Here is a 26,591-nt window from a genome sequence, read left to right as displayed (position 1 = left end):
AGCGTGAAAAGCTGTGAGGGGGGTTTGGTTTGCTCAGTGGGGTTTTTTTACTCAGTGAGGATTTTTTTAAATTTTTTGCTCATTTGGGTTGTTTTTTTGCTCAGTGAGGTTATTTCTTGGTCAGTGAGGTTGTTTTAGGTCAGTGAGGTTGTTTTTTGCTCAGTGGGGTTGATTTTACTCAGTGATATTGGTTTTTGGTCAGTGGGATTGGTTTTTGCTCAGTAGGATTGTTTTTTGCTCAGTGGGGTTTTTTCCACTCATTGGGGTTGTTTTTTGGTCAGTGGGCTGTTTTTTGCTTGGTGAGGTTCTTTTTTGCTCAATGGGTTTATTTCTTGCTCAGTGAGATTTTTTTTTTTTTGCTCAATGGGGTTGTTTTTTGGTCAGCAGGATTGTTTTTTGCTCATTTGGGGCGTGTTTTGCCCAGTGGGGTTGTTTTTTGCTCATTGGGGTGATTTTTTTGCTCATTGGGGTTGTTTTTGCTCAGCAGCCCGATTCTCTCATTTCTCCACTCCGGTTTCAATGCCTACAGTGACACACAGTGGTGATGGGCTCTGCTGTGCCACAGCACTGCCTGGACCTGGGGGACACTGGGGATGGTGGCAGTGGTGGCCACCAGGCTCCCCTTGCAGGAGGATCCACCTGCTGAGGAGCTTTGGGCTCTCCCATGGCTACCCAAGGAAGCTTTGGAGCTTCCAGCCCTCCATCCAATCTGTTGCCCATTTCCCACTGAGTTTTCTCCCAATCAGCAGAGAACTTCAGGTTCTCTAAGCTGATTTGCGCCACAAATGCTGCACTCAAATCCTCTTTCGTTTCTGTGACAAGGCAATTTTTTTTTTATCCTTGTGTAAGCAGCCAGGGGATAAAAGTTGGCTTTTGGCTGTCGTGCTCCCCCTGTTCCTTGCACTCCTGGAGAGCCCAGCAGGCAGAGGTGGCTCCGTTGTTCCTCAGGAGAATGTTTTCCATTGTCCCTGGATGTGTTCCCCTTCCATTTGCAGGTGTTTGCAGGGCAGGTAGATACCTGCAGGTTTTCCTCAGGAATATTCCAATCTGCCATTTCATTGCTTCATTTCCAAAGGATTTTTTTGATTTATTTTCTTTTTCCTCACGTGCTTGGAGAAGGGAAATGATCAGATGAGAAGTTTTGGGCTGTCTTCCCACTTGAGCTGGAATCACAGAATCCCACACTGGTTTGGGTTGGGAGGGATCTTCAAGCCCCATCCTGTTCCATCCCTTGGGCAGGGACACCTTCCACTGTCCCAGGATGCTCCAATCCCCGTCCAGCCTGGCCTTGGACACTTCCAGGGGAGCTTCAGGCAAGCCCTTATTTCCAAATCCCATCTATAGAAAAAATAAAGAAAATACTGATACAGATCTTGTTAGAAAGCTCTGGAAGTAAGGAGCAAGCGGCAAACAGATGCCTTGAAAATGGGTGGAAAAGCCAGGAATGCTCCGTTTCTCGGGGCTCACCCTCCGAGCAGCCCCGGCGCCGCTCAGTGCCCGGGCAGCGGCTCCAGATGCGCGGGATCCCCCCGGGTGCAGGAAAACGAACCCGCGCTGCTCAAGGTCAAGCTGCTGCCAGCTCCATCCCTCAGAGCCCAGCCGGAGGGGCACAGAACCCAAATCCCCTCTCCCCGCAGCCGTGGCAGGGCTCGCAGCCGCGGGCGCTCCCGGAGGGCTCGGGGCGGGCAGCGATGCTGCGCTGCCGCTGACATTTCCGCCCGCCCGTGCCCAGCCAATTGGCGGGGCTGGAGCAGCCACACATGAAATATGATGATTTTCAGCAGGAGGAGGAGGAGGAGGGGGAGAGGGCGGGAGAGCCGGCGGCTCGCATGCCGGGGGCTGCGCACAGCCCGGCCGGAGGCGAGCGCGGCCGGAGGAGCCGCAGCACCCCGGGGATGGCCCCGAGCGCTGAGCAGGAGGATGCCACCGCCACCCAGGTGGGCCGGGCACGGTGGCACCACGGCCGGGGGACGCTGTCCTGGGGCCTGGGGACGCGCAGCTTTGGGGGGATGTGTGCTGTGGTCCCCCCAGAGCCGATGGCTCGGCGCTGTCCCCGCAGAGCTGCGCCGCACACGGGGCCACCGGCGCTGCTTAGCGGAGGGATGAACTTTTTTTTGGGGGGGGGGTTTGTCGGGTTTGGTAAAAACCCGGAATATGCCAGCCCTGAAAGGACGCGGTGCTGCTGTGCCAGAGCTGCTCGGTTCAAACTTCGCAGCCTGGTCCTCAGTTTGATGGGAAGCACTTGACAGAGCCGCTCTGTGCCTGGCGTTAACCCTCTCCCAGCTCCGGCCGGGCTGGAAGCTGTTAATCCCGAAAAATTCACTCGCAACAAATTTAACCCCACTAAGGAGCCACGGCAGAACTCCGGGAATGACATCCAGCAGCTGCTCCTTTTTATAATGACTTTGCATTTATCCCGGAGCCGGCTGGCGAGTTCGCACTTTATTATTATTATTATTTCCCCGAAGGGGAGGGGGTCCGATTAAAAATAATAATCATACAATAATATTCCCGAGGCAACCCTGGGAGGGCAAACCACACCTCCCCGTGCTCCGGCTGTGCCACCGCTGTCGCTTTATTAATTTCCCTGCGCCGTGAGTGACAGTCCTCCAGAAGTGATAATTGGTGCGCTGTGTCTTTAAAAGGTTAAAACCCTTTTCAAAAAGGCCTCGACTCATAGTGGGAAAAGACAAGAGAGGCTTTGGCTGGCTTTGGATCCAGAAAACAGCTGCTGATTAGAGTCTGCGTCTTCGGGCTGAATTTATTACATATTTTTCAGCAGCAGGGATTCTAGGAGGAAGCTTCCGTTTGGGTTTCTTGATCGTGGTTTATTTTTATTCAGAGGAATAACAGAGGAAGGATTTGTTCCGGCTGGAGCATGCTCACAACCTGCAAGACCTCCCATTATTAAACTGCCTACTTTGGGCTTTAATATCCATGTGGTATTTTTTTGATTTTTATTAGCGTTATTATTATTTGGCAGCGTGCATCTGTCTATTTTTTTTTTTAATTTTTTAAATAATTTATTCGGAGAGGAAGCTGATCTCGCAATGAGCTTTCTCCTTCCTTACTTGAAACAGGTGCTAATGAAAGAATGCAAATAGCACCGGCTGAGCCGAACATTTCATAAAGAAGGGAACAGCCACCGACCCCAAGCGCTCCGGGATCTGCCCGCTGGCCCCCGGCAAAGGTAGGCACGGGCGCTTTTGTCGCTATTTTTTTGCCGTTGTTCTCTGCGTGGATCTTTGGGATTTTTTCTCGCCCTTCCTTCCTTCCTTCCCTCCCTCCCTGGCTGGTTGCGGGTGCCCAGCCGGCCGGCCAGATTCCATTTTTTCCTCCCCAAAGGTGCCAGCTCGGCGTCCCCGCGTCCCCAGCGGGGGTGGCCGCGGCCACCTCGGCGCTGGGCGAGCGCCCCGAGCCCGGCGCTGTCACCGAGCCCAGCCCGGAGCCGCGGCCCCGCCACGCTCGCAGCTACTTTGCCGCTTAATTAGCCCTGGCTGTCGCATGAATTTATCGTCGCTTGACAGCAACTTCATTTTCTCCCACCGTGCGGGGAGGAGGAGGAGGAGGTGGAGGAGGAGGAGGAGGCGATGAATTGGCGCTGGCTGGTGGGAGGCAGCGCTGGGGGCGGTGGGAGGCGATCGCGGGGTGTGACAGGGACGTGCCAGCCGGGCAGGGGCGTGCGGAGGGACACGGGCACACGGGCTGGGGACGTGTTGCTCCGGGGACAGCCGCGTCCTGCCGGGGCCCCGCCGGGCCTGCGCCGCTGCCATCCCTGCTGCTGCTCCGCGATGCTCCAGCGCGGAGAGAAATACCCAAATTAAACAAATCTAATGAGATTCCGAGGCTGGTTTCAGCAGCGAGGTCGCTGCTGGTGGCTGGGTCCCTGCACAAAGCGCTGCTCTTGGGGTTTTTTCCTCCTCCTGCTTGGTTTTATTTGGCCGCGGCATTCGGGGATCAGCCTGCGAGGTTTGTCCTTTGGGGAGCCCGAGTTTTTGCCGCTGTCGGAGGCAGGTGGAGGCATCCGCAGCCCCTTGCGGTACCTGCCCGCGGCTCTGGCCGGGTTTTGTGCCGTGTTCCCAAGCCCGGGCTTGCAGCAGGGACTGCAGTGGCCTCTCCAAGGGCCAAATCCAGCCCTCCTTGGGATGAACCAGCTCCTCTGGCTGTGGGAGCCTCCGAGGGCAGGGATTAGCCCTTTGTCTGGAAGTTTGTGTTTATATTTCGGCGTGTTTAAGCGTTACATGTTTCTGTTCTGGCTGTGCACGCAGGATATTTGCAGGGGTTTTGCCTGAGCATTCAGGAAGGGATCTGCAAGAAAAGTTTCCCCCGATGAGTTGTGCGAGCTGAGGGTGGGCAGCACGTGAAACAAAATATTTATTTTATATAAACAGCCCCTTGAAGCTTCCTCCAGAGAGAACTTGGGAATGTCTGACCTGACAGAGGAAAAGTACCCAAAACTCAATATGCAGCCTGGTCTGTCCATCCCTCCCCCATTCCAAAAGCAGATGATTTTTAATTAAGAATTTGATATGGGGTGTGTGCGCAGGAAAATAGGATTAAAATGTGCTCTGGAGGCAGCAGGATGGGAATCTTCCTGTGCTCCTGGTTTGGGCTGGGTGAGGGCCAGCAGCACCTCATGTCCCCTGCCCTGCTGCTCTGGGAGACAAATCCAGGTGCTGATGGCTGCTGGAAAGCCCCAGCCCCGGGCTCTGGGATGTGAGAACATGGATTTTACCCAAAACCTCATGTTCCATGTGCCGAGGCAGCTGCTGCTCCTGCAGGATTCACTTCTTGCCGTGCCAGTAACGGAGTTTGCCCAATGCTACTTTAAAAAAAATTTTCTTTTGGTGGTTGCAAAGCTGTACCAGAGCATGGGGGGGTCTGGCTTTATTCCCTCCCCCTGTGGCTCAGCCGGAGCACTCGGATCTGTCCCGGCAGTGCTGTGGGCTGCTCCTCCCCACGCCCAGCACTTGCCGTGCTCAGGGAAACCTTTGGGATGAGAAAAAAGCCCGAATAAGTGGTGCCTGAGGGGACGGGGTGGGGGGGTGGAAGGTGTTCTTCCTATGGAAGGTGGTGTTTTCCCTATGGAGATGTTTTCCCTATGGAAGGTGGCATTTCACCTATGGAAGGTGGTGTTTCCCCCATGGAATTTGGTATTTCCCCTAGGGAAGGTGGTAGTTCCCCTATGGGCGTTGGTATTTCTCCTATGGACATTGGCATATCCCCTATGGAAGTTGGCGCTTCCCCTATAGAAGTTGGTGTTTTCGCTATGGGAGTTCTCTATGGGGAAATGCCACCTATGGAAGGTGGCATTTCCCCTATGGAAGTTGGTATTTCCCCTATGAAAGTTGGTGTTTTCCCTATGGAAGGTGATGTTTTCCCTATGGAAGGTGGTGTTTTCCCTATGGAGATGTTTTGCCTTTGGAAGTTTGTACTTCCCCTATGGATTTTGGTGTTTCCCCTATGGAAGGTGGTGTTTCCCCTATGGATGTTGGTATTTTTCCTGTGGTAGGTGGTGTTTTCCCTATGGAGAGGTTTTCCTTATTGAAGGTGGCATTTACCCTATGGACATTGGTATTTCCCGGATGGAATTTGGTATTTCCCGTACGGAAGGTGTTTTTTTTCCCCTACAGAAGTTTGTATTTCCCCTATGGATGTTGGTATTTCCCCTATGCAAGTTGTCATTTCACTTATGGATGTTGGTGTTTTCTCTATGGGAGTTGGTATTTCCCCGTGGAGATGTTTCCCCTATGGACTTTGGTATTTCTCCTATGGACATTGCTGTTTACCCTATGGAATTTGGTATTTCCCATATGGAAGGTGGTGTTTTACCTATGGAGATGTTTTCCTTATGGAAGGTGGCATTTCACCTATGGAAGTTTGTATTTCCCCTATGGACACTGGTATTTCCCCTTTGGACAGTGGTATTTTCCCCACAGAAATTTGTATTTCCCCTATGGAAGGTGGCATTTCCGCTATGGAAGTTGGTGTTTTTCCTATGGAAGGTGGTCTTTTCCCTATAGAGGTATTTTCCTTATGGAAGATGGCATTTACCCAATAGAAGGTGTCATTTCCCCTATGGACCTTGGTGTTTCTCCTATGGAAGGTGATATTTCCCCTATGGAGATGTTTTCCTTATGGAAGGTGGCATTTCACCTATGGAGGTTGGTATTTCCCCTATGGAAGGTGGTGTTTTCCCTACAGAAATTTGTATTTCTCCTATGGATGTTGGTATTTCCCCTTTGTATGTTGCCATTTCCCCTATGGGAATTGGTGTTTCCCCTATGGGAATTGGTGTTTCCCCTATGGAATTTGGTGTTTCCCCTATGGAGATGTTTTCCTTATGGGAGGTGGCATTTCACCTATGGAGGTTGGTGCTTTGTCTATGGGAGTTGATATTTCCCTATGGAAAATGGCATTTCCCCTATGGACGTTGGTATTTCCCCTATGGAAGGTGGTGTTTCCCCCATGGAAGTTGGCATCCTCCCTATGGAAGGTGGTGTTTCCCCCATGGAAGTTGGCATCCTCCCTATGGAAGGTGGCATTTCTCCTATGGAGGTTGATGTTTTCCCTGTGGAAGTTGGTGTTTCCCCTATGGAAGTTAGTGTTTCCCTATTAAATCATCTCCTATGCTGAGTTTTGGTTTCTGTGCTGCCTCTGGGGCCATGAACATCTTCATGCACAACCCAAACCCTGCTCCAGCCATTGGGCAGGACACAGTGGGGTTTGTCCCAGAGCTCTCAGCACAGCTGGTGGCACCTGAGCCCTGCCAGGAGCATCTCTGAGGCTTCTGTGACACCTGAGTGTGACTTGGTGGCCCTGCATCTTTATGATTTTTATGATTTCATCCCCTTTGAGAAAGGGAAATGAAGATGGTTTTGTCCCAGAGTTCTCAGCAGAGGTGGTGGCACCTGAGCCGTGCCAGGAGCTGCTCTGAGGTCTCTGTGACACCTGAGGACCAGTGGGAATTTGTGGCCCTGCATCTTTATGATTTTTATGATTTCACCCCTCCTGAGAAAGGGAAATGAAGCTGGTTTTGTCCCAAGGTGCTTCTCACAGTCAGTGGTACCTGAGCCCTGCCAGGAGCTGCTCTGAGGCCTCTGTGACCCCTGAGCACCAGTGGGAATTTGTGGCCCTGCATCCCCGTGACTTTTATAATTCCACCCCCACTGAGAAAGAGAAATAAAACTGGTTTTGTCCCAGGCACTGCAGCCCAGCTCATCTGGCACTGGAAAGGATTCTGGTCATTATTTTCCTTGAAAGAGTCGTAAAACTCCTGTAAACACCCCCAGCACGCCAAGCCAGGCCTCCAAAGGTCTCTCCAGCATCTTGGCTGTTCCTGGGAATGGCAGTTCCATGGGAATGGGGAGATTTCCTGGGAATTCAGAGAGCAGCTGATGGGCCAAAGGGTTTATGGAGCCCTGGAGAAGCCAGGGTCAGAGTGCTGAGCAGCCTCTCTTCTTCTTCCCCCTCCTCCTCCTCCTCCTCAGGTGCACTCTAATCCTGCATTTCCACCTGGATAAAATTCCCAGGATTTTCTCTGAGCTCAGGATGTGGAGCTGGTGGGTGAGGGATGAGCCGGAGAATAGGGACTCCCCTAAACCCCACATTTCTCATAGGGCTGGCAGTGGGGGGGATCTGTCTGCCCATGCTGCTGGGAGCACAAACCACTCTGCATCACTTTGGGGTTAAAAACATCTTTTTTCTCAATGTCTGCTCAATCTCTGCTGCTGGCTCAGATCATGCAAGTGGAAAATGTGGGATAGAAGGGGAATAATGTGGGACAGCATGGGAATAATTTAGGGCAGCACAGGAATAATGTGGGTTAAAATGGGAATATTGTGGGATAGCTTGGGAATAATGTGGGATAGCACAAGAATAATGTGGGATAGGATGGGAATAGCATGGGATAGCTTGGGAATAATATGGGATGGTACAGGAATAATATGAGATAGGATGGGAATAAAGTGGGATAGGATGGAGATGACATGGGATAGCATGGGAATAATGTGGGATAAAATGGGAATATTGTGGGATAGCATGGGAATTATGTGGGATAGGACAGGAGTAATGTGGGATAGGATGGAAATAACGTGGGATATCATGGGAATGGTGGGCCCAGCTCCCTAATTTATTTCCCTGTTTAAAGGTGTGTGGTAATACCTGAAGAGGATTTTCCAAAATAACTTAAAGGGCTGGTGCTTGCTACCCATATTTAGCCATGTTTTGGACCCTTATTTACCCATAGACTTGACCCGTATTTCACCCTATTCTTGACCCATATTTCCCCATATTTCTCCATATTCTTGACCCATATTTTGAACCCATTTTTACCCACACTCTTGATCCATATTTACCTTTTTTACCCATATTTCGGACCCATATTTACTCATACTCTTGATCCGTATTCACCCATTTTTACCCCTATTCCTGACCCATATTTACCCATATTTACCCATATTTACCCATATTCCTGACCCATATTTACCCATTTTTACCTGTATTCCTGGCCCATATTTACCCATTTTTACCCGTATTCCTGACCCGTATTTACCCATTTTTACCCCTATTCCTGACCCATATTTACCCCTATTCCTGACCCGTATTTACTCCTTTTCACCACATTCCTGCCCTTCCTGCAGCAGGGCTCTCAGGATCCACAGGCCACATCTCTCCCTTGAGTTCTTGAAAAAGCTCTGAAACTTTTTCATGCCAAGAATGGAAACGTTGCAGCTCCTTAAGTCAGGGATTTGCTCTTGCTGCTGTGATGGGGGGCACCAGCGTGGCCTTTTTTGTTCCTTTTTAACCTTTCTGCATCTTTACTTTTCCTCCTGTGTGGGAAACAGGGAGGAGGGAGGAGGGGGAGCCTCCTGGCCGAGCTCTCAGTGGGAGTCCCTGGCAGATTGAAAATACAAATAATAAGTTCTGACTCTAAGCCCCAACTGCAGACAGCAGCCCTGGCTAAGGTTTTGGGGTTGTTTTTTTTGTTTGATTTTAGATCATTATTTGCTGGGCAGGCTCTGGAAAATGCTGTAGGGGAAGCAGATTTGCTGTGGGGCCAAAGGGGGTTTGAGAAGCCCCAGGGCTGTGGGTGCTCAGGGGGATTGGGGCTGTTTCAGGGGGAATGTCACACCTGGAATGGGATAATGGGATCATTTAACCAGGCTGGGGCCGTCTGGGCTCTGGGGTGCTGCTGGAATCCCCAGGGAGCCCTGGGAATTGCTGCTGGGATGGTCCCCAGGAGCTGCTCCCAGCCTGGACGTGCTCAGTGTCCCACGAGGCCCTGACCCCACTCCCTGCAGCTGGGACAGGAGGATCCCACAGGAGGGTCCCGTGGGATTGCAGTGGAATTCCCAGTCCTGGAGGAGCCCAGATTTCAGTGCTGCACAATCTGTCCCTCCCTGGCTTCTCTGGGGAACCTTGGGAAGGAGCTGGGACAATAAAATCCAGGGGAGGAGATGCCTGTGGGTGGCTGGATCATCTCCTGCCACAGGAGGGGGGGATCCTGTGGGACTTTCCAGCCCTTCCAGTGGATTTTCCACCCCTGGAACAGCCCAGATTTCAGTGCTGCACAATCTGTTTCTCACAGATGGCAGCTTGGGAAGGAGCTGGGACAATAAAATCCAGGGGAGGAGATGCCCATCTCCTGCCACAGGAGGATCCCACAGGAAGGATCTTATGGGATTCCAGCCCTTCCAGTGCATTTTCCACCCCTGGAGGAGCCCAGATTTCAGTGCTGCACAATCTTCTCTCCCTGTGGGACCTTAGGAAGGAGCTGGGACAATAAAATCCAGGGGAGGAGATGCCCATGGATGGCTGGATCATCTCCTGCCACAGGAGAATCCCATGGGGTTTCTGCCCTTCCAGTGCATTTTCCATCCCTGGAGCGACCCAGATTTCAGTGCTGCACAATCTTCTCTCCCTGTGGGACCTTAGGAAGGAGCTGGGACAATAAAATCCAGGGGAGGAGATGCCCATGGATGGCTGGATCATCTCCTGCCACAGGGGGATCCCACAGGAGGATCCTGTGGGACTTTCCAGCCCTTCCAGTGGATTTTCCACCCCTGGAGGAGCCCAGATTTCAGTGCTGCACAATCTGTCCCTCCCTGGCTGCTCCTGAGGGACTTTGAAGGAGCTGGGACAATAAAATCTGGTGGTGGAGATGCCCATGGATGGCTGGACCATCTCCTGCCACAGGAGAATCCCATGGGGTTTTTGCCCTTCCTGTGGATTTTCCATCCCTGGAGCAGCCCAGATTTCAGTGCTGCACAATCTTCTCTCCCTGTGGGACTTTGTGAAGGAGCTGGGACAATAAAATCTGGCTGTGGAGATGCCCATGGATGGCTGGACCATCTCCTGCCACAGGAAGATCTCACAGGAAGATCCCATGGGATTCCAGCCCTTCCAGTGCATTTTCCACCCCTGGAGGAGCCCAGATTTCAGTGCTGCACAATCTGTCCCTCCCTGGCTGCTCCTGAGGGACTTTGAAGGAGCTGGGACAATAAAATCTGGCTGTGGAGATGCCCATGGACGGCTGGACCATCTCCTGCCGCAGGAGAATCCCATGGGGTTTCTGCCCTTCCAGTGCATTTTCCACCCCTGGAGGAGCCCAGATTTCAGTGCTGCACAATCTTCTCTCCCTGTGGGACCTTGGGAAGGAGCTGGGACAATAAAATCCAGGGGAGGAGCTGCCCATGGATGGCTGGACCATCTCCTGCCTCCCTGGGGGAGGCTCCAGTGCTGCTGCTGCCTCAGGGATGGGATTTGAGGATTTGGAGGCTGCAGGAATCCCAAACCAGCAGTGAGCAAATCCTGATGTAAGCAGGGATGGGATCAGCAAGCCCAGAACTGAGCAATGAGTAAGGGAGGGATGAGGAAAGCTCCTGGTGATGTCAGGGATGAGCTCAGGGGCCTTGGAAAACACCTCAGATCCAAACACAACTTCTCTGCTGCTTTTTTGGCTGCCTTGAAAGCTAAAGCAGATTTTATAACCCCTTGGGTGCTCCTGCATGGATTTGTTCCTGGTGGATGGGTGGGAAAACCCGCAGAACTTACGGAATGACCAGGTTGGAAGAGACCTTCAAGACCATCGAGTCCAACCCAAGCAAAAGGTCCAGGAGGTTTGAAATAACCAAAATTGGATTTTAGGTGGAATTTCATGTGCAGAAGAGCAAGTTCTTGGGAAGGGCTCAACTGCACCATCCCCATCCCCCCAGAACATTCCAGAATTTCCAGTCCTCCCCAGCCAATTCCCCTTCATGTTTTAATCCACAAAAATAAATTTATCCTCATCTCTCTGTCCTTTACCTGTCTCTGTGTTGCTTTTCAGAGTCCCTGCATTTTCAGGGATATTCATTTCACCCCCGACTTGGTAGCTTGGGCTCATATTTTGAATTTTTTTTTGTTTCCTGCACTTCTGGCATCAGAGGGAATTTCATGGGAGAGTGCAAATTGCCGAGACAAACAACTTGTTTTGTTTTGAAGGGTTCCAAAGCAGTTTGGTTGGGTTTTTCCTGGGAAAAAAAAAACCCAAAAACCTCCTTGCCACAGGGAATTTGGGGCAAGGAAGGAATTCTGTGCAGCAGCAATGTCCCCAAACCCACATGGTGGAATTTGATTGATTATAACTTGGATTAATTAATTGGAGAGGAATTCTGTGCAGGGGTTAACAAAAATCTGGTAGCTGGAAGGGGAAGGAAGGGAAATATTTATGGGTTAGAGGAGGGGCATAGGGGGTCAGGAGAGCAAGAACTGCAGATTTTAGCAAATAAATCAGGTAATTATGAAGATATTGCTGTTTTAGCCAAACAAATTGGGATTTTGGGGGTGTAGAACCTGTTTAGGTTGATGGTGGGAGCAAAAGGTGCTTCTCACCTGGGGCAAAAATGAAATTATTTCACTCCTAATTAAGCTGGATCCATCATTAGTGGGATTTAATTTGGCTTTGGGGGGTCAGGAGGAGCTGGAGGCAAAAATCCCATTGGAAGTTTTTTCCTTAAATTGCAGAAGGGGAATTGTTTTAGTTCCCCCATCCCTGAAGGGAATCCAGGGACACAATTCCCCAGGGTTTCTGCCTTTGGGGCAGGAGGAGAAGGAACCTTGGGGTTTGGTTTGGGTTTGCTGTGAGGGAAAATGTCCCTGGCTGATCCTCCCTGGCAGGAAATGCCATTTTATTGAGGTTTGTGTGGGGTTTGTATGGGATTTGTGTGGGTTTGTGTGGGGTTTGTATGGGATTTGTGTGGGGTTTGTATGGGATTTGTGTGGGTTTGTGTGACCCCAGTGCTGCAAATGCCAATTCTTTGGGGTATGTGGGGGGTTTGAGTGGGATCAGAACAAAAAATGCCATTTGTGTGGGATTTGTGTGGGGTTTGAGTGGGACCAGAGCTGCAAATGCCATTTCTGTGGGGTTTGTGTGGGGTTTATGGGGACCAGAACAAGAAATGCCATTTTGGTGGGATTTCTGTGGGGTTTGTGTGGGATTTCTGTGGGTTTATGTGACCCCAGTGCTGCAAATGCCATTTGTGTGGTGTTTGAGTAGGGTTTGAGTGGGGTTTGAGTGGGTTTGTATGGGACCAGAGTAGGAAATGCCATTTGTGTGAGGTTTGAGTAGGGTTTGTGTGGGTTTGTGTGGGGTTTGAGTGGAACCAGAACAAGAAATGCCATTTTTATGGGGTTTGTGTGGGGTTTGTGTGACCCCAGGGCTGCAAATGCCATTTCTGTGGGGTTTGAATGGGTTTGTGTGGGGTTTGAGTGGGTTTGAGTGGGTTTGTGTGGGGTTTGAGTGGGTTTGTGTGGATTTGTGTGAGGTTTGTGTGGGGTTTGAGTGGGTTTGTGTGGATTTGTGTGGGGTTTGAGTGGGACCAGAGCTGCAAATGACAATTCTGTGGGGTTTATGTGGGACCAGAACAAGAAATGCCATTTGTGTGGGATTTGTGTGGTGCCAAGGCCCAAAATGCCACTTGTATGGGGTTTATGTGGGGTTTGTGTGGGTCTAGAGCAGGAAATGCCACTTGTGTGGGGTTTGAGTGGGGTTTGTGTGCACCTAGAGTAACAAATGCCATTTGTGTGGGATTTATGTGGGACTAGAACAGAAAATTCAATTTGTGTGGGGTTTGTGTGGCACCAAGGCCCCAGACGCCTCTTGTGTGGGGTTTGTGTGGGATCAGAGCTGCAAATACAAGTTCCATGGAATTTCTGTGAGGTTTGAGCGGGATCAGAACAAGAAATCCCATTTGTGTGGGATTTGTGTGGGGTTTATGTGGGATCAGAGTAACAAATGCCATTTGTAGGGGATTTATGTGGGACTAGAACAGGAAATGCGACTTGTGTAGGGTTTGAGTAGCACCAAGGCCCAAAATGCCACTTGTATGGGGTTTGTGTGGGGTTTGTGTGGGGTTTGTGTGGGTCTAGATCAGGAAATACCATTTGTGTGGGGTTTGTGTGGGTTTTCTGTGGGTTTGTGTGACTCCAGTTCTGCAAATGCCATTTCTGTGGGGTTTGTGTGGGGTTTATGTGGGATCAGAGTAACAAATGCCATTTGTAGGGGATTTATGTGGGACTAGAACAGGAAATGCCACTTGTGGTGGGTTTCTGTGGGATTTGTATGGCACTGGGGCTGCAAATGACACTTGTGTGTGACCAAAGTAGGAAATGCCATTTCTGTGGGGTTTCTGCGGGGTTTGTGCAACCCCAGAGCTGCAAATGCCAGTTCTGTGGGGTCCAGTGCCATGGGAGGCTGCAGGAACAGCTCCTTTCTCTCCTCTTGTAATTCCACGCCCCAATTCCAACATCCCAAGGATGGAGGATATCAATAATGGGCCTTTAGGATAACGGGAATAACCCCAGAACTCAAAGGAGTCCTGGAAAACTCACCTGAGGAGCTGCCAGGAAGTGTCTGAATCCCCAAAATATTGAATCCAGCTGGAATTCAGCCCCTCCAGGGTGCAGGAATGCAGCAAATTGGGATAAAACTTCCCAAAACCTCCAGGAATGGGAGGCAGGGCTGAAATTCCTTTTGCCATGTGAATTTTGAGATACAGGAATTTTGGGCTGCAGGAATTTTGAGATAAAGGGATTTTGGGATGCAGGAGTTTTGGGATACAGGAATTTTGGGATGTAGGAATTTTGGGATGCAGGGATTTTGGGATGCAGGGATTTTGGGAGCCTGGGCCCATCAGTTCCTGGCCTGAGCTCTTCCCAATGTAGCTCCTGATGGGATTTTATCCCTTGGGAAGATTTTCCAGATTTTAGGATAATACCTGGATCAGGAGGAACCCAAGGAAGCTGCAATTAGCCCTTATCCATCATTATCCCACCTTTATTTTGGGATTTGGGTACATTTAAAGCCTGAACCCATCCCTGAGCAGCCTTTTCTGAACAAAACTGAGAATTCCAAGGGTGATTTCCCAGCTCCCTGCCCATCCCAGATTCCTGTTCCTCCTGTTGCTATTTCTGTCCATTTTTTTCCCCAATCCATTTGGATTTCGCCACTGAACAATCTGCTCAGGGCCTTGAGCAGTCTGCAGGAGCCCACCCCCAGCTCAAACCTGCATTTTAGCCTAAAAACCCATCAAAATCTTCATTATGGACCAACTTTCCCGGCTGAAAAACCCTAAAACCAACTCGGCAGTGGGGAGCAAAGGTGGAGGAGGGGGGGGAGAGGATGCGAATATCCCAGAAAGTTGCAAAGTGAAGCATTCCAGAGTGGGAATAAGAGCTGGAGGTTGAATGTGCAATCACAACCTCCCTTTGTCTGCGGGCTGTTGATGGGCGAAGCTGCAATCTCGTGGCAATAAATAGATATTTAAGATAAGCTCCGGCGTGTAATTAAAGACTTCTGCCACACGGCCAGATGCGCTGCCTTTATCTTTGTGTAAATGAGAGCAGAGCGGGGCTCGGCTGCGCTGAGAGCCCAAAAAAAAGGGGGAAAAAAGGTTCTTTGTCCCAGTTTGCATCCGTTTGCTGCAGGGTGGGAGGGATGGGACCGTCCCTAGCCCAGAAAAATTGGGAATTTCAGTGCTCCGATGTCTAAAGGGAATTAAATATGTTGGGAAAAGGTGTTGCCCTCAGTCAGGAGCGTTTCTCTGATTTTCCATGGTTTTGGGATGGGAATTCAGGGAGGGAGAGGTGGAAATTCAGGGAGAAAGGAATGGAATTAGGGAGGGAGGGATGGGACCATCCCCAATCCAGGGAAACTGGAAATTGTGATGCTTTAAGGGATGAAGGGAATTAAATGAATTGGGAAAAGGTGTTGCCTTCATCCAGGAGCGTTTCCCTGATTTTTCAGTGTTTTGAGATGAGAATTCAGGGAGGGAGGGATGAAAATTCAGGGAGAAAGGAATGGAATTTTAGGGAGGGAGGGATGAGACTCCCCTCCCCAGGAAAACTGGGAATTTCAGTGCTCCAAGGGCTAAAGGGAATAAATGTGTTGGGAAAAGGTGAATCCTCAGCCAGGAGTGTTTCCCTGATTTTCCATTTTTTTGGGAAGAAAATTCAAGGAGGGAGGGATGGAAGTTCAAGGAGGGAGGGATGGGACCATCCCCAACTCAGGGAAACTGGGAATTTCAGTGCTCCAAGGGCTAAAGGGATTTAAATAAGTTGGGAAAAGGTGAACCCTCAGCCAGGAGCGTTTCCCTGATTTCCAAGGGCTTTGAAATGGAATTCAGGAAGGGAGAGATGGAAATTCAGGCAGGGAGGGGAGGAAATTTAGGGAGGGAGGGATGGGACCATCCCCAGGCCAGGGAAACTGGAAATTGTGGTGCTCCAAGGGTTAAAGGGAATTAAATGTGTTGGGAAAAGGTGTTGCCTTCACCCAGGAGCATTTCCCTGATTTCCCAGTGTTTTGGGGTGGAAATTCAAGAAGGAAGGGATGGAAGTTCAAGGAGGGAGGGATGGGACCATCCCTTCCCAGGGAAACTGGGAATTGTGGTGTTTTAAGGACTAAAGGGAATTAAATGAGTTGGTAAAAGGTGAGCCCTGAGCCAGGAGCCCTCAGTTTCCCTGATTTTGCAGTGTTTCGGGGTGGAAACCAGGGAGAGAGGGAGAGATGGAACCATCCCCTCCCCAGGAAAACTGGGAATTTCAGTGTTCTGAAGAGCCAAAAGGAATGAAATGTGGTGTTGGCACCGCTGATAAAAAGCGCACCCACAGCCAGGAGCATTTCCCTGATTTCCCAGGGTTTCAGGATGGAATTCAGGCTCCCCAGGGCTCTGACTCTGCCCCTGCTTTGGGACCCCAGGCCCAGCTTTGTCCTCATCCCACAGGAGGGGTGGGATCACAGCTTTGCGCTGAGCCCAAGCTCTGGAGCAGGTTTAGCCCCAGCAGCTCCCTGGGAGGGAATTTTGGGATCACTGAGGTTGGAAAAGCCCCCCAGGATCACAAATCCCCACCTTTTTGTCCGGTTTTCGGCTGTTTGGAGGGCCTGGGAAGGCCCGAGGTGGCCTTGGGGCAGCCCGCGTATCAAAGGACGAGAAGAGGCTTCAGTTCTTCTTTCGGTCTCTGTGTTTATTAATTGTTTATCTAAAAGATTTTCTCTCGGCCCGACAGAGCTCTGCTCAGCAGCCAGCCATGAGCACACTCCCTGCCCTCCAGGCAGTCACCTATCTTTATACCCATTGTTACGTGTACAATATTTATCATTTTTCCCCAATACCATTTATTCTTATTGCCGGGTGCACTTTTAGTAATGACCAATCCCAAAGTGCCACCATCACCACAGAAGATGGAGGAGAAGAAGAAGAAGAAGAAGGACAGGACACGCCCCAATTCCTCCATCTTACTTCTCTAAACCCCCCTGTACAGAAATCCTAAACCCTGTGTCTCACCCTCTAATTAACCAATCCCTTCACCATTCACCCCGGTGAAACCCTCCTGTCCTCATACAGGTGTCGTCTCCTGTGTAGGATCAAAGTCCAGCCACCAGACACTTCTGGAACATTCCAGGACTCCCGAGCCCCCCAAGGGTGGTCTCGGTGACACCTCAGTCCTGAGGTGCTGAGATCCCACACCTTTTCACCAGCCCAGAGCCACATCCAGGTGTTCCTTGGACACCTGCAGGGGTGGGGACTCCAAACCTCCCTTCCCGTGCCACATCTGACATTCCAGCGGCAGATCCCCCTTTCTGTGTCCCCCAGGGCTGCAGCAGGACCCAGAGCAGAGAAATCCTGGGAAAATGTGCCCTGGGGTTTGGGGGGGTGTTTGGAACTGCCAGGAAGGCCTCAAAAAATGAAAATTCTCTTGGATCTGTGAACTGTGCAGCTCAGCAGAGTTCTCTTGGATCTGTGAATCTGTAGATCTCCAAAATTCTCTTGGATCTGTGAACCTGAAGCTCAGCAGGGTGGGAAGTTGGAAGCAGCAGGGGTTTGTGCATGGTCCTGGCAAAAATTCCACCTGAGAGGGGAGAATTCCATTCTGGAATTCTTTTCTGTTCCAGGACCCCCTGGGACAAGGAGGTTTTGTTCCAGGCAGTGCCTGTGTCCTTAGTGGGGTCTGGTTTGAGCTTTTCCAGCATCACCTTGGATTTCAGATCCCCACTTAGGGCTGGAATCTTTAAAAAATGCACGAGAAGTGATGCTGTGTTTTGGGGAGAAAAAACTGGGGAGGGGGAGAGGAAAGCAGAATTTCTTTGGGGATTTGTACCCCAGGGAATTCCTGCTGGAATCTGGGATGAGATTTTCACCCCTGGGGATTCCTGCTGGACTTTTGGATGGGATTTGTACCCCAAGGGAATTCCTGTTGGAATCTTGGATGGGATTTGTACTCCTGGGAATTCCTTTTGGAATCTGGGATGAGATTTATTTGGAATTTCTTGGGTTTATGTACTGGAATTCTGCCTTGTTTTTCTTTACAATGTGGAATTGTTGGGTTAAGTTTTTGAGTAATTTTTTATGGGAGTAATTTCTGTTTTTCGATGAGCTCTTGGCGTTTTGCGTCTGTTCTGCCACTCCTCTCCCACTTAGGCCAGCCCAAATCCTCTCTAAGCTCAGTATTTGTACCTTGATCCTGACTAACTCTGATTTAAATCAAATATTTGATTCTTGGATGTTTTTCCCCATTCCAAACCCCACGAAATGGCAGAGCCAAGCTCCCACCCAACAACCCCACTCTGTTTTTTGGGAAATGGGTTTTTCCCAGGCTAAACCCTTTTAAAACCCTTAAAGCTGCATAAGCAGCTTAAACCCAGCTAAAGCCTGAGATCATTTTAAACAGCTTGTGCCAATAGAGAGGCTTAGATTATCTTAAATACCTTAAACAGATCTGCAGCTTTAGGGGGGAATTTGGCCAGATTTGGTTGATTATTTGATTTGGGTGATTTTGGTGTCACCACTGGGTGACTCTGCCCTGCCACTCCTGGCTGGGAGACAGAAATTCTGGGAATTTTGGGGTTTCTTTTTACATTTTATATGTTTGTTTGGCGGTTTAACTGCAAACATGGCAGGAAAATCTGAATTTGTGACCTTAACCCTGCCCTGGTGCTCAGCTCAGGTTAATCAGTCATTCCTGGACCTTTGGGTTATTTGGGATAAATCTGCAGCTGATTTGTAGGAAAAGTTGGATTTTGTTGCACCAGGTGAGGATTTGCGGCACCTGGGCTGCCCTGTGCACTCTGGATTCTCCTGAATAAATTTTAGAGCTTTGAAAATCCCACCTTCAATGTGGTGCCTTAATTAAACCTCATTTAAAATGGGAATAAACGGGGGAAGGAGTCCAGACTGAGGAGATTTCTGCCCACTCCTCACTCCACATCCTCCCCCTGTCCTGTGGGATCTGATCCTGACAATTTTTTGGAGATGGAAAATCAGGATTAATTCAGGCTCAGAGATCTGAAGAGTTTGGTTTATTCCTGAATTAAATCAGAGCAGTTTCACTTATCTGGAGAGCCGAGTTGTTCCCACAGAGGCGATTTCTGGGAGCTGACGGAGCAGCAGCCCCTGGAATATTTTCTCCAGGAGATAAAATCCCCCAAAGCTGAAAGGGAAAACCATCAGGGAAAATTTCCACTTGGAATTCCTCAGCTGGGTAAAGGAACTCAGGCACTTCCCTGCTGCTGGAATCTGGGATGGGATTGGTACCCCAGGGAATTCTTGTTGGAATTTGGAATGGGATTTGTACCATGGAGAATTCCTGCTGGAATCTGAGATGGAATTTCTCTCCTGGGAATTCCTGCTGGACTCAGGGATGAGATTTGTACCCCTGGGAATTCCTGCTGGAATCTGCAATGGGATTTGTACCGTACAGAATTCAATTTAGACTCTGGGATGGAGTTGATACCCCAGGGAATTCCTGCTGGATTCTGGAATGGGATTTGGACTCTGGAAATTCCTGATGGAATCTGGGATGGGATTTATCTCCTGGGAATTCTTGCTGGACCCTGGTGTGGGATTTGGACTCTGTGATGGGATTTGTACCATGGAGAATTCCTGCTGGAATCTAGAATGGGATTTGGACTCTGGGATGGGATGGGTACCCGTGGGAATTCCTGCTGGAATCTGGGATGGGATTTATCCCCAGGGAAATTCCTGCTCCTCTTCACTCAAACTGCAACTCCTGGGACACAGAACCCACCTGGGCTGGGATTTCCCTCCAGCCCTACTCCAGGTTTTGGTGCTCTGGGTTTGTGTTCATTGGGAACACCCTGGGAGAGGGAATTGATGCTGGAGCAGGATGGGTTTGAGGTGGTGCTTAAAATCCAGAATTGAGCTGAAGGTCTCTGCTCTGCTCCTACATTGGGACAGACCCAGGTGAAGGGGAGGTGAAAATCATGGAAATACAAAAAAGTTTGGGATTGAAGAGACTTTAAATCTCATCCCATCCCATCCCATCCCATCCCATCCCATCCCATCCCATCCCATCCCATCCCATCCCATCCCATCCCATCCCATCCCATCCCATCCCATCCCTGCCTTGGGACACCTGCCACTGTGCCAGGTGCTGCCAGCCCCAATGCCCAGCCTGGCCTTGGGCACTGCCAGGGCTCCAGGGGCAGCCACAGCTGCTCTGGCAATTCCAGCCCAGCCCCTGCCCACCCTGCCAGGGAACAATTCCCAATTGCCAAGATCCCATCCAGCCCTGCCATTCCTCTGGCACTGGCAGCCATTCCCTGGCTCCTGTCCCTCCATCCTTGTCCCCAGTCCCTCTGCAGCTCTCCTGGAGCCCCTTCAGGCCCTGCAAGGGCTCTGAGCTCTCCCTGGAGCCTTCTCCTCTCCAGGGCAGCACCCCCAGCTCTCCCAGCCTGGCTCCAGAGGGGCTCCAGCCCTGCAGCAGCTCCGTGGGTTCCTCTGGGCTCTCTCCAACAGCTCCAGGTGCTGCTGATGTTGGAATTCCGAGCTCTGCAGGTGGGGAATTGCCTGAGTGGGGCAGAGGGACACAATCCCCCCTTTTCCTGCTGCCCACAATGCTGGGGATGGTTGGACACCCATGGATGGATGGGAAAATGTGGCAGCTCTTGTGGGAAGGGCAGACCTGGAGCAGAGCTGGGATCGCCATCCATTGGCAACAGCTCCTTCCCATCTCTGCTATGTACCCATTTAACAGACATGGATCTCTGACATCCCAAGGAAACAGAATTTTGGAATTTTAACCATTTGAACTTGCAAGGGAGGTTGATAAATGGAGGGGAAATTTCCAGTTTCATTTTCAGGTTCCCAGGCTGGATCACTCACTTGGATTATTCACAGTGCAGCCCTTAATGAGTTCTGGGCTCCTGCATTTTCATCCCCTGATAAATGAATTTGTTATTCATAACACCGGAGGTGAGCGCTCCTTTGCAGGGAATTGCTTTCCTTCAGCCTGCCAAGCTCTGAATCCTCTCAGGTCTGGCTGATTTTCATCCCTTTCCTGGATGTTTTCCTGCTCCCAGTGCTGGCATCCTGCAGTTTGCACCTCCCTGGGGCCGAACTGCAGAGCTGAGATTGGTGATCCTGTTGGATTTGGGCTGCCCCCATACGAAGGAAGGAATGATGAATTTGACTCCATGTTCTCAGAAGGCTAATTCATTATTTTATGAGACTATATTATGTTATAGAATGCTATCCTAAACTATACGAAAGGATACTTACAGAATAAGTAAAAGATAATAATGAAAAAGATAAAGAAACAAGAAAAAGATAAATAAAAAGATAATAATGAAAACTCGTGACTCTCTCCAGAGTCCTGACACAGCTTGGCCCTGATTGGCCAACGAGTGAAAACAATTGACATGAAACCAACGGAACAATCACCTGTGGGTAAACAATCCCCAAACACATTCCACATGAGCACAACACAGGAGAAGCAAATGAGATAAGGATTGTTTTCCTTTTCTCTGAGGCTTCTCAGCTTCCCAGGAGAAAAATCCAGGGTGAAGGATTTTCCAGAAAATGTGAATGCCACATTTTCACATCATCCCTTCCAGCTGGGAATATTCTGGAATCTGCTCCATTCAGGAGCTGCCCATGGTGGGTGGGGTGCTCCAGCCCCATGCAGGTGCTGCAGGGTGAGGAAGGAGCTTTGCAGCTCTCTAAAATCCATCAGGGTTTAGGATGGGCTGGGAGGGGTTGGAAAGCACACAGGGCTCTGGCAGCCAAGGGTGTGGTGTGGATTTGGGAGGGATTCATGAGGGATTGATCTCAGCTCAGAGTAAAACTCCAGAGCCTCCTTTCCATGGGAGCTCAGCAGCTCTGGGGCTCCTTCAGACTCCCTGGAAAGCTGGGAAGGGTCTTTGGGATGTGGGGCTGACCCTGCACAGGGGGCAGGGAAGTGGGAAGGCAGAACATCCCCAGGATTGCTGATGCCTTGGGAAGAACAGAGACCAGACAGAGGTAAAGAATAAAGCAGGGATTTATTAAAAGGATCCCCTCCATGGATCCACCTTGGGCAGCACCAGAGCCCAGCCAGGGCTGCACCCAAGGTGAACCAAAATGATCCCAAAATGGTCCCGAAATGAACCAAAATGGTCCCAAAATGCACGACCGGGCACGGGGTCTCTCATTTTGATCAGTTCTGCTCCATTTGCAGCTTGGAGTTCATTGTCCAATTACAGCTGAGAGGAATAGCAGATTTGTCTTCGCAAGCCAGCTGTGGGTCTGCTGGTAGATAAAACCAGCACTGGTAGAAAAGAAACAATGGGAAGGATTCCACTGATTGATAAATAGAAAAAGATATTTGTTTTTACAAATAAACTGTAGGTTGGCTGAAATTGGAAAGTGAAAGATGAAAGGAACAATGGGGAAAAACCTTAAATTCCATATGAATTAAAAATTAAAATGAGGGTTGTACATTAGAGGGGAATCTTTGGGATTAGGTGTTCTGGGAAGTCTGAACCTCTCAAGTACCTCAGAAATGGGGAAAGAGAGAAGGGAAATGCAGCTGGGAAATTGGGATAAAAAGGAGGCTGCATCCTCCAAAAATGTGAGAGACCCCAGGGGATGCCCCATGGCCTCTCCCTTTATTCCAACAAAGTAAAAGGACTCCTCTGTCTCCTTTTTGGACATAAACCTCTGGTGTTTGTGGATTCATTTTAGTGACACAGCTTTAGGTTATCAAGTCCCATCCTTCTTGTTTCTCTCTCTCCAGCCCACGGTGTTTGTGCTCTTGGGCTGAGATTTGGATCATTTGTCCTTGGTCCCCAGCTGGAGCAGGAATTGTTTTTTGTCCCTGCTCTGTGCACAGAGCTCACCATCCCACAGTATAAACCCCAGACCTACACACTAAAACAGCACAGAACCTGAAAATACAAAATTTAAAACCTGAGGCATCATCACCCCAAACTCCTTCTCCTCCATGTCCAAACCTGTGGAGCTGCTCCAGGACACACCTGGGCTGTCCCAGGGAGCTGCTGGAGGGGCTGGGAACACCAATCCCAGGAGGATCCATCCCTTCTCCTCCTCTGTCGGTTTTCGGCTGTTTGAAGGGCCTGGAAGGGCCCGGAGTGGCCTTGGGGCAGCCCGCGTATCGAAGGACGAGAAGAGGCTTCAGTTCTTCTTTCTGTTTTTATGTTTATTAATTGTTTATCTAAAAGATGTTCTTTCAGCCCGACAGAGCTCTGCTCAGCAGCCAGCCATGAGCACACTCCCCGCCCTCCGGACAGCCACCTATCTTTATACCCATGGTTACGTGTACAATATTTATCATTTTTCCCCAATACCATTTATTCTTATTGCCCGGTGCACTTTCAGTAATAACCAATCCCAAAGTGCCACCATCACCACAGAAGATGGAGGAGAAGAAGAAGAAGAAGAAGGACAGGACACGCCCCAATTCCTCCATCTTACTTCTCTAAACCCCCCTGTACAGAAATCCTAAACCCTGTGTCTCACTCTCTAATTAACCAATCCCTTCACCATTCACCCCGGTGAAACCCTCCTATCCTCATACAGGTGTCGTCTCCTGTGTAGGATCAAAGTCCAGCCACCAGACACTTCTGGAACATTCCAGGACTCCCGAGCCCCCCAAGGGTGCTCTCGGTGGCTCGGCACCTCAGGACTCAGATCCTGAGATCCCACACTCCTCCTCCTCCTCCTGCTCTGCTCCAAAGTTTTCATGGAAAAGCGCTGATGCTGCAGCAGAGCTCCCAGGAAAGTTTCTCCCATAAAACAAAACTGGAACAAGGAGCCAGAATGCGTAAAAAAGGAAAAAAAAAAACCCACAACAGAATGAAACAAAACAAGAAAGGGTCACAAGGATACAAAAAGCAGGATTGTGAGGAAGGATGGAAAAGGGAGCAGCAATGAAATCCCGTGGGTTTGGTCAGGACATTTCCTAGAGAACAGTAAAAGTAAAAAATAGCTTAGTTCCCTGAAAGCCTCAAATTCTGAGTAAAAGGTTTTTTGTCCATGCTCATAAATAAGGTTTTAACGTGGATTTTCATTAAAAGTGCTCCTTTTAAAACTTCTAAACTGTGGATTTTTATTAAAAATGTTCCTTTTAAAACTTTTATTTTCTGGGCGTCTTTCTTGTAACCTCCCATTGCTTTTCCATCCCTGCTGGGCCATCCTCCCATGTCCTGTAACACCAAATATTGCTGCTTATTCCTGAAAATTCTGCAGGATTCCTGGTACCACACCCAGCTCCCGGCCTTTCCTTTTGGGACAGCGTTTGCTAGTGGAGAATAGCACTTAAAAAAATTAAATAGTAAAAAAATAAAGCCTTTTCTTTAGATTATTTAATGTCTGCAAGCATTTTTCTGCATCTTATCCCATTTTTTTCTCATTTTTCTCATGAGGTGATGAGCAGAATTACGTGTAGATATATTTATTTATTTATACAAAGAATAAAAAAGACATCTTTATTCACAAAGTAGAAGTCAGGAAGAAAGGAAAGCACAAAAATGTTGAATTTCTTGCTGGAACATCCAAAAAGTTTTTAGAAATATTGGTTATTAAGAGGGAGTAACAGGGAGATTCCCGTGGGTTGGTGAAGAAGTGGTTGTGGCTGAAGGGTGTGTTCAGACCAGGTGGGGATCTACATTCATATTTATATTTATATTATTTATATTTATATTTATATTTATATTTATATTTATATTTATATTTATATTTATATTTATATACAGATTTCTATTGGTAGTAATATTTATATTATTATATTTATGTTATTATAATCTATTGGTTATTTTTATACTTTCTTAATTATTTCTGTCATTTTAATATTTTTTTTTTAAATGTAATTTCTTGCTCTACCCTCCAAATTGCACAGAGCCGCTCTCCTGGGCGAGGCCTCCCCAAAACTCTTCCCTGAAGGCGTTTGTTAAATTTTCCTCTTGAAAAAAATTCATATTTTGAGGTTTTGGTGCCCCGAGCTGTGATTTGCAAGACAAAAGCAGCTGCTTTGCTTGGAGCCTTTGGGGTTTGGTGTGGCTGGGACCGTGCCTGCTCTGCCAGGGCAAAAACCAACCCAGGGGATAAAAACACAGGATAAGAATATGGGATAAAAATAGGGGATAAAAAAATGGAACAGAAATATGGGATAAAAATCTAGGATAAAAACATGGGATAAAAAGATAGGATAGAAATATGAGGTGGAAATCTGGGGTAAATCCAGAGGTGCCCACGGGTGCTGAGGAGGGGCTATGCCAGGGGGTGCTTGGTTCAGGCTGGGCTGTTTGGGGGTTTGGTTTTCTTCCCTTCCCTGGCTGGGGGCCCTGCCCTGGCTCAGGTGTGGCTGTCCCAGGTGTGGCTGTACCAGGTTTGGCTATACCAGGCTCTCCTTTCACACCAGGTGTGTCCGAGGTGTGCCCCTGTCCCAGCTGTGGCTCTGCCACAGGTGTGTCCCAGGTGTGGCTGTCCCAGGCTCTCCTGTCACACCAGGTGTGTCCCAGCTGTGGCTCTGTTCACAGGCGTGTCCCAGGTGTGGCTGTCCCAGGCTCTCCTGTCACACCAGGTGTGTCCCAGCTGTGGCTCTGTTCACAGGTGTGGCTCTGCCACAGGTGTGTCCCAGGTGTGGCTGTCCCAGGTGTGTCCCAGGCATGGCTGTCACAGGCTCTCCTTTCACACTAGGTATTTCCCAGATGTGGCTATCCCAGCTGTGGCTGTCCCAGGCTCTTCTGTAACACCAGGTGTTTTCCAGATGTGGTAGTCCCAGGTGTGTCTGTCCCAGGTGTGTCCCAGGTGTGGTGTCCCAGGCTCTCCTGTCACACCAGGTGTTTTCCAGGTGTGGTGTCCCAGGCTCTCCTGTCACCCCAGGTGTGTCCCAGGTGTGGTGTCTCAGGCTCTTCTGTCACACCAGGTGTTTTCCAGGTGTGTCTGTCCCAGATGTGTCCCAGGTGTGGCTCTGTCCCAGGATTGGCTGTCCCAGGCTCTCCTGTCACACCAGGTGTGTCCCAGGTGTGGTGTCCCAGGCTCTCCTGTCACACCAGGTGTGTCCCAGGTGTGGTGTCCCAGGCTCTCCTGTCACACCAGGTGTTTTCCTCGGCTCCCAGCACTCCCGGGATGTGCCTCCCCTTGCTGAGCAGAATTCCCCTCCGGCCCTGCCAGGCTCAGGTGTCGTTTCCATGGAATTGCTGTAGGACTGCTGGGACCTGCAGCCCTAATTCCCATTTTCCTGCCTGGCTGATCCATCAGCAGCTCCTTTCACACCCTGGCTGGGTGCAGAAATCCTGCTCTTTTATTTTGGGATAACCCCTGAGGAACTAGAGCTGGCGCTGGGGGAGCAGAGGCCGGAGCTGTTTGCAATCCGTGTTTTCCTGGGAACTGGGAGGCTCAGCCCTGGCTGAGGGTGTGTGGGTCTCATTTTTGGGCTGAGCATTTACCCTTCCACATGTGGGACCAGCTCCTTTCTGTCTGTGCCTGTCTGGATGTCCTTCCCTTGTCTGGATATCCTTATCCATACCCTGTCTGGATATCCTTATCCTATCTGGATATCCTCATCCATACCCCATTTGGATATCCTTATCCTGTCTGGATATCCTTATCCTAGCTAAATATCCTTATCCTATATGGATATCCTTAACCGTACCCTATCTGGATATCCTTGTGCTGCCTGGATATCTTTATTTTATCTAGATATCCTTATCCTATATTGATATCCTTATCCTATCTAGATATCATTATCCTATCTGGATATACTTATCTATACCCTGTCTGGGTATCCTTATCCTATCCGAATATCCATACCCT

General features: G+C 49.6%; 1 protein-coding gene across 3 annotated transcripts in view; it reads left to right on the top strand.

Moving 5' to 3' along the window:
- The first annotated feature begins 1,902 nt into the window (after positions 1-1,902).
- Positions 1,903-26,591, top strand: part of HIVEP3 (HIVEP zinc finger 3) — a 306,678-nt gene continuing 281,989 nt past the window's right edge. Inside the window, exons 1-2 of one of the 3 annotated variants that reach the window (XM_064731316.1) lie at positions 1,903-1,937; positions 3,081-3,190. The gene's annotated coding sequence lies outside the window, so the exon portion shown is untranslated. Of the gene's footprint in view, positions 1,938-2,700; positions 2,943-2,975; positions 3,191-26,591 lie in introns of those variants that run through there. The other 2 variants (XM_064731317.1, XM_064731319.1) reach the window with 2 other exon arrangements.

The sequence above is a fragment of the Zonotrichia leucophrys genome, chromosome 23 (assembly GCF_028769735.1).
Source record: "Zonotrichia leucophrys gambelii isolate GWCS_2022_RI chromosome 23, RI_Zleu_2.0, whole genome shotgun sequence".
Classification (NCBI taxonomy): domain Eukaryota; kingdom Metazoa; phylum Chordata; class Aves; order Passeriformes; family Passerellidae; genus Zonotrichia; species Zonotrichia leucophrys.
This window is presented reverse-complemented; position numbering and strand designations above follow the sequence as displayed.